Genomic DNA, 6,228 nt, shown 5'->3' with positions numbered 1-6,228 from the left:
CGCTGTGGCGTCGCTCGGGCCAGGGACGCTCAGTGCGGGGAAGGTTCGGGCGTGCTCTAGTGAGGCAGCGTGGGGAAGGCTCTAGGGCTCCTCGTCCTTAAAGGTGCGGCAGCGCGGGGAAGACTCGGGCCCGCTCCAGCGAGGACTGCGGCGACAATGGATGAGGATGAGCGAGGAGTGCGCTGGCCGGCCAAAGAAGAAGCGCGCGTGTGCGTGGGACCAGTGACAGCATGCACGTGTGACGAGGCGAGGCTAGGATGGTCGCCTGGGGGCGGCGGCACTGCTGGATCGGATCAATCTGGTGGAGAAGATGAGGCGACGGCATGGCAAAGACAGAGATGAAGAGAACTAGAGAAGGGAGAAGGGTGTGGTTTATAAAGGGAGACCTGTAGTCCTGGGTGATGGTTAGAACCAGGACTGGGTCATGGGTCAAACCAGGACTAAAGGTCCAACCTTTAGTTCCGGGTGTAGCCACGGCCTGAGAGTAAAGGTGATTTTGGTGGGCCGCAAAAGTGCAACCCACCTTGGCAAGGTTCTTTAGTCCCGGGTGATGGTTAGAACTGGACTAAAGGTCTGACCTTTAGTCCCAGGTGTAGCCACAGCCCGAGAGTAAAGGGGATTTTAGCGGGCCGCGAAAACACAGCCCACCTTTAGTCCCGGGTGGTTGATCCACCCAGGAGTAAAGGTGGTCTGCAGTTTGGCTTCCCGCTAGTTTCAATCTCCATTTGTTTTTTTATATATTTCTTTCTATAAAATGTTAAAGTCTTGGTAATTGCACAGTAAATTAAATACAAGACATAAAATTATTTCAAAAGAATATAGATTTAGTTTTGCTTTATTGCACACAGGAAAATTGTGTGACCTAAAGTTTTTTATTTTTTCTTATAAGTATTGAAACATAATGTCATTAATATTTACTATTTCATTAATGCAAAAATGTAGTGTTTAATTTAAATGATTAAAACTTTTGTTTTTTATTGAAAATTTGTTTTCACATCATTTTAACGTAAATCTTTTCATTTTTTTATCACTCATTGTCCAAAAGCGACATGGAAATTCCACCATCAAACACAAATTTAATCTGAACATAGAAAAGAAGGAAACACCTAATAAACATCTCTGAATTCATAATTATTACATAATACCTCTAATACACACTATTAAACATCACTATATATATGAAGCGGGCATGGTAGTGAACTTCTTCTTAACGTATATCCCTTGGTTATGATCACGCCGTAACCATGGAGTGTCCTCATCATTTAGCTGGATGCTTGGGTCTTTGTTCACTGTGAAGGGTGAAATACGATCATCCTTTTCATAATCTTCTGATGTCTTACTTGTCTTCAATTCCGACAATGTTTCTTTTCCCTGAAAGAACTATGTGACACTTTGGCTCATTGATTGGGTCGTTGTTGTTTTTCCCTCTTTTCGGTTTTGTAGACATGTCCTTGACAAAGAACACCTGATTCACATCCTTGGCAAGGATGAACGGTTCATCTTTGTACCTAATATTGTTGAGGTCCACGGTTGTCATTCCATACTGGTTGTCGACTGCTACCCCGCCTCCAGTCGCCTTTACCCATTGGCACTTGAACAAAGGTACCTAAAAAGTAGGTGCATAGTTTACTTCTCATATCTCCTCTATGCGGCCATAATATGTTTGCTTATTTTCATTAGGGTCGGTGGCATCTATGAGGACACCACTATTTTGGTTGGTACTTCTTTTATCTTGGGCTACTGTGTAAAATGTATTCCTATTTATCTCGTACCCTTTGTATGTGAGGATATGCCACGATGGCTGCCTAGCCAACAAATACAGTTACTCATCAATACTCTCACCACCCTGACATTCTTTTCGCAACCAGTCGCTAAAAGTTTCCATGTGCTGACGCGTAATCCAAGCTTCAGACTTCCCTAGAAACTCGGATCGAAGCAACTCTTTATGTGTCTTGATATACGAATCTACTAAGGAAGAGTTTTGTAGAACTGTGTAGTGTGCTTTATTAAAATAATTGTCCTGCGTACCAATATATGTTTTTTCCCTAGTGTCCCCTTTCCACTTAGTCTCCCCTCGTGTCGCGATTCAGGAACACCAATCGGGTCAAGGTCGTGAATAAAGTCAACACAAAACTCAATGACCTCCTCTGTTCCATAGCTGTTGGTGATGCTTCCTTCTGGTCGAGCACGGTTGTGAACATATTTCTTTAGGACTCCCATGAACCTCTCAAAGGGGAACATGTTGTGCAGGAACATAGGACCAAGAATGCTAATCTCCTTGACCAGGTGAACTAGGAGGTGTGTCATGATATTAAAGAAGGAAGGAGGGAACACCAACTCAAAGCTGACAAGACATTGAACCACATCATTATGTAGTTTAGCTAGATCTATTGGATCGATTGCCTTATGAGAAATTGCATTGAGGAATGCACATAGCTTCACGGTGGCTAGATGTACATTTGGAGGTAGAATTCCTCTTAATGCAACTGGAAGTAATTGCGTCATGAGCATGTTGCAGTCATGGGACTTTAAGTTTAGGATTTTTTTCTCTAGCACATTTATTATACCCTTTATATTCGAGGAGAATCCAGATGGTACCTTGATGCTTGCTAGGCATTCAAACATGCTTTTCTTCTCTTCTTTGCTAAGAATGTAGCTGGCAGGACTTATGTAATGGTGTCCATCATCTGTCTTCTCTGGATGCAGGTTGTCTTGTTCTTTCAGACATCGTAGGTCCTGTCATGCTTCAAGTGTGTCCTTAGGCTTCCCATACACACCCATAAAGCCTAGCAGGTTCACACAAAGATTCTTCATCGGGTGCATCACGCCGATCACGCTACGGACCTCTAGGACTTGCCAATAGGGTAGCTCCCAAAGTATGGACTTCTTCCACATGGGTGCGTGACCGTCGGCGTCGTTCGGAATAGGTTCGCTACCATGTGCCTTTCCAAATACTACTTTCACATCCTTAACCATATTGAGTAGATCCTCACCAGTTCAGTTGCCCGGCTTGGTCTGGTGGTCTACCTTACCTTTAAAATACTTGCCTTTCTTTCTTAGGGGGTGATTCGCAGGAAGAAATCAACGATGGCCAAGGTACACGACCTTTCGACATTTTTCAAGAATATACCTTTAATGTCATCGAAATAGTGCGTGCATGCATTATATCCCTTGTTTAATTGTCCTGAAAGATTACTTAGAGCAGGCCAATAATTGATTGTTACGAACAACAATGCTCGTAGGTCAAAGTGCTCCTGTTTGTGCTCATCCCACACACGTACACCTGGTCTGTTCCACAAAAGTAGAAGTTCTTCAACTAGTGGTCTTAGGTATACATCGATGTCGTTGCCAGGTTGCCTTGGGCCTTGGATGAGCACTGGCATCATAATAAACTTACGCTTCATGCATAACCAGTCAGGAAGGTTGTAGATACATAGAGTAACAGGCCAAGTGCTATGACTATTGCTCTGCTCTCCGAAAGGATTCATACCATCCATACTTAAAGCAAACCTTAAGTTTCTTGCGTCATTTGCAAACTCCGAGAATTCTCTATCGATTGTTCTCCACTAGGACCCATCAGTAGGGTGTCTCAACATATTGTCTACCTTACGGTCTTCTTTGTGCCATCGCAACAACTTTGCATGGTCTTTGTTTCTGAACAGACGTTTAAAGCGTGGTATTATAGGAGCATACCACATAATCTTGGCAGGGATTTTCTTCGTGGGACGTTCACCCTCAACATCACCAGGGTCATCTCGCCTGATCTTATACCGCGATGCATGACATACTGGGCATGCATCTAACTTCTTATACTCCTCGCCATGGTAGAGGATGCAGTCATTAGGACATGCATGTATCTTCTGGATTTCTAATCCCAAAGGGTAGACTACCTGTTTTGCTTCATACGTAGTGGCGGGCAATTCGTTATCCTTCGGAAGCATCTTCTTTTGGATTTTTAGTAACTCCCCAAATCCTTTGTCAGATACAACATTCTTTGCCTTCTATTGCAGCAATTCTAGTGTGGTACTCTACTTTTTCTGCCCCGCATCACAAGTTGGGTATAGCAATTTCTTGTGATCCTCTAGCATGCGCTCGAACTTGATCTTTTCCTTTTCAGTTTTGCATTCTCTTTGTGCGTCACGAATGGTCTGACCAAGATCATCAGTGGGCTCATCTTCTGCCTCTACCTCTTCTTCAGCTTCCCCCATTGTAGTATCATTGAAGGCACCATATTCAGCAATAATGTCATCATCATTCCATTGTTCTTCTTCACCTTCTTCCATTATAACCCCAGTTTCTCCGTGCTTCGTCCAACAAATATAGTTTGGCATGAAACCCAACTTCAACAAGTGTGAATGAAGACTCCTTGAGGTAGCATATTCCTTCAAATTCTTACATATGGCACATGGGCAGCACATGAAACCATCGCGTTTATTTGCCTCGGTCACACGTAAGAAAGAATGCACGCCCTCAATGAACTCTTGGGAGCGGCGATCAGCATTGTACATCCGATGTCGGCTCATCTGCATGACATGACATACATACCATATTAAAACCTAGAACATAATTAGTTAATTATACGACATGCATGCCACCACACAAGGTATTAATTTATGAAAGTTTCACTACAATGTAGACAATTCCAACTACCACTAAAAAAACTAAAGCTAAAATATACTTCAGCAGCATAAGGATTTCGCGACTAATCCCAACTAAAACAGATAAATCATGCGTTTGTTCAACATCTATGGACTTTTTCTGCAGGATCACTGCCTCATCAGCCACCGTAGCCGCCCGTGCAAGAGAGTTTTGCACGTGTTCAACATACTCTTCCTCCCAGTACCAGCCTGAACATCCAGTGCAATCCCACTGAAATGAAAACAAAAAATTAGAACTCTAATCACAATCATCATAAAAATAAGTATAAATTAACCATAATCATCAAATGCGATAAAATAACTCACATTGCGATCCGGACACTTGTAGAAGATACGGCCTTTGTTGGGACACTCCTTCCTCACCCGATACTCCATCACGATCTTCTCCTCACACTTGCCGCATGCAATGAGAGGGAGGTCCGGCCTCAGTCGCTTTGGAACCCGATGAGAGGCCGAGGACCCGGAAGCAGTTGCCATCTACTCTCTATACTCATTTTTAATATAATATAAATTTCTGATTTTATAAACAAATAAAATTAAAAAACTCTAAAATTCTCTATATCTCTAAACCATGAATTGTGCTATGCTTGCTAGAAATGAAAGCTGAATACTAGTTTTGAATAACTACTTTAACCTTCCTTCATCCAAATATGCAAACTTTAAAGTGATTTTGAGCTTAAATGGCTTATAAATAATAAAAAAATCCACCATAAAAAAGCACATATATCTAGTTCACAAAATGAGATATGCTACTGATGAAACATGAGAGTATAAAGTTAGTAACCTTTAGAACCGAAGAATCAATGGAGGAATCGAAGAAATCTTGTGATTACCGGCGATGAGGAAAGAAGAGAGGCCGGCGATGAAGCAAGAACACTGAGCTCAAAGTGGCTAGAGCTCGGGGAGGACGAAGGGGTATATAGGAGGGGACCTTTAATCCCGGTTGGAGACAGCAACCGGGACTAAATGTCCCTTTCTAGTCCCGGACAAAGTCTCCAACCGGGAGTAGACTTTTACTCCCGGTTAGAGGTATGAACCGAGAGTAAAAGTTAACCTTTAGTCCCGGTTGGTAGCTCCAACCGGAACTAAAGGTCCCCTGCAGCAAAAGCCTACTGCAGTAGCCGTTGGGCAGGGACCTTTAGTCCCGGTTGGAGCTACCAACCGGGACTAAAGGTTTCTCTAGTCTCGGGCGCGAAAAATACCGGGACTAAAACTAAATTTTGAAATGAATCAAATGTCGTTTCTCTACTAGTGGGTCACCAGAGAATAGACCTCTAACCTAGCCCTGCCCACAAAATTCTAGATAGCACAGGAAACATCCGGTGAAGCATAGTTATTTCTGCAGTAGTGATTGACATATACCTTTTACATTATTGAATAAGTCTAATGTAAAGTCTTATATCAATATTTCAATTTCAAGGTAATCATAGCTACACAAAATCAAAGGCTAGACACATTTGCTTGGACAAAATATTTAATAAATTCAATTGAAATATGCAAATGTTTACGTTATATACATACACTTCATACAAGCATATATAGTAAAAATAGTGACAAATATTTTCAATTG

The sequence above is a fragment of the Miscanthus floridulus genome, chromosome 4 (genome assembly GCF_019320115.1).
Source record: "Miscanthus floridulus cultivar M001 chromosome 4, ASM1932011v1, whole genome shotgun sequence".
NCBI lineage: Eukaryota > Viridiplantae > Streptophyta > Magnoliopsida > Poales > Poaceae > Miscanthus > Miscanthus floridulus.
This window is presented reverse-complemented; position numbering follows the sequence as displayed.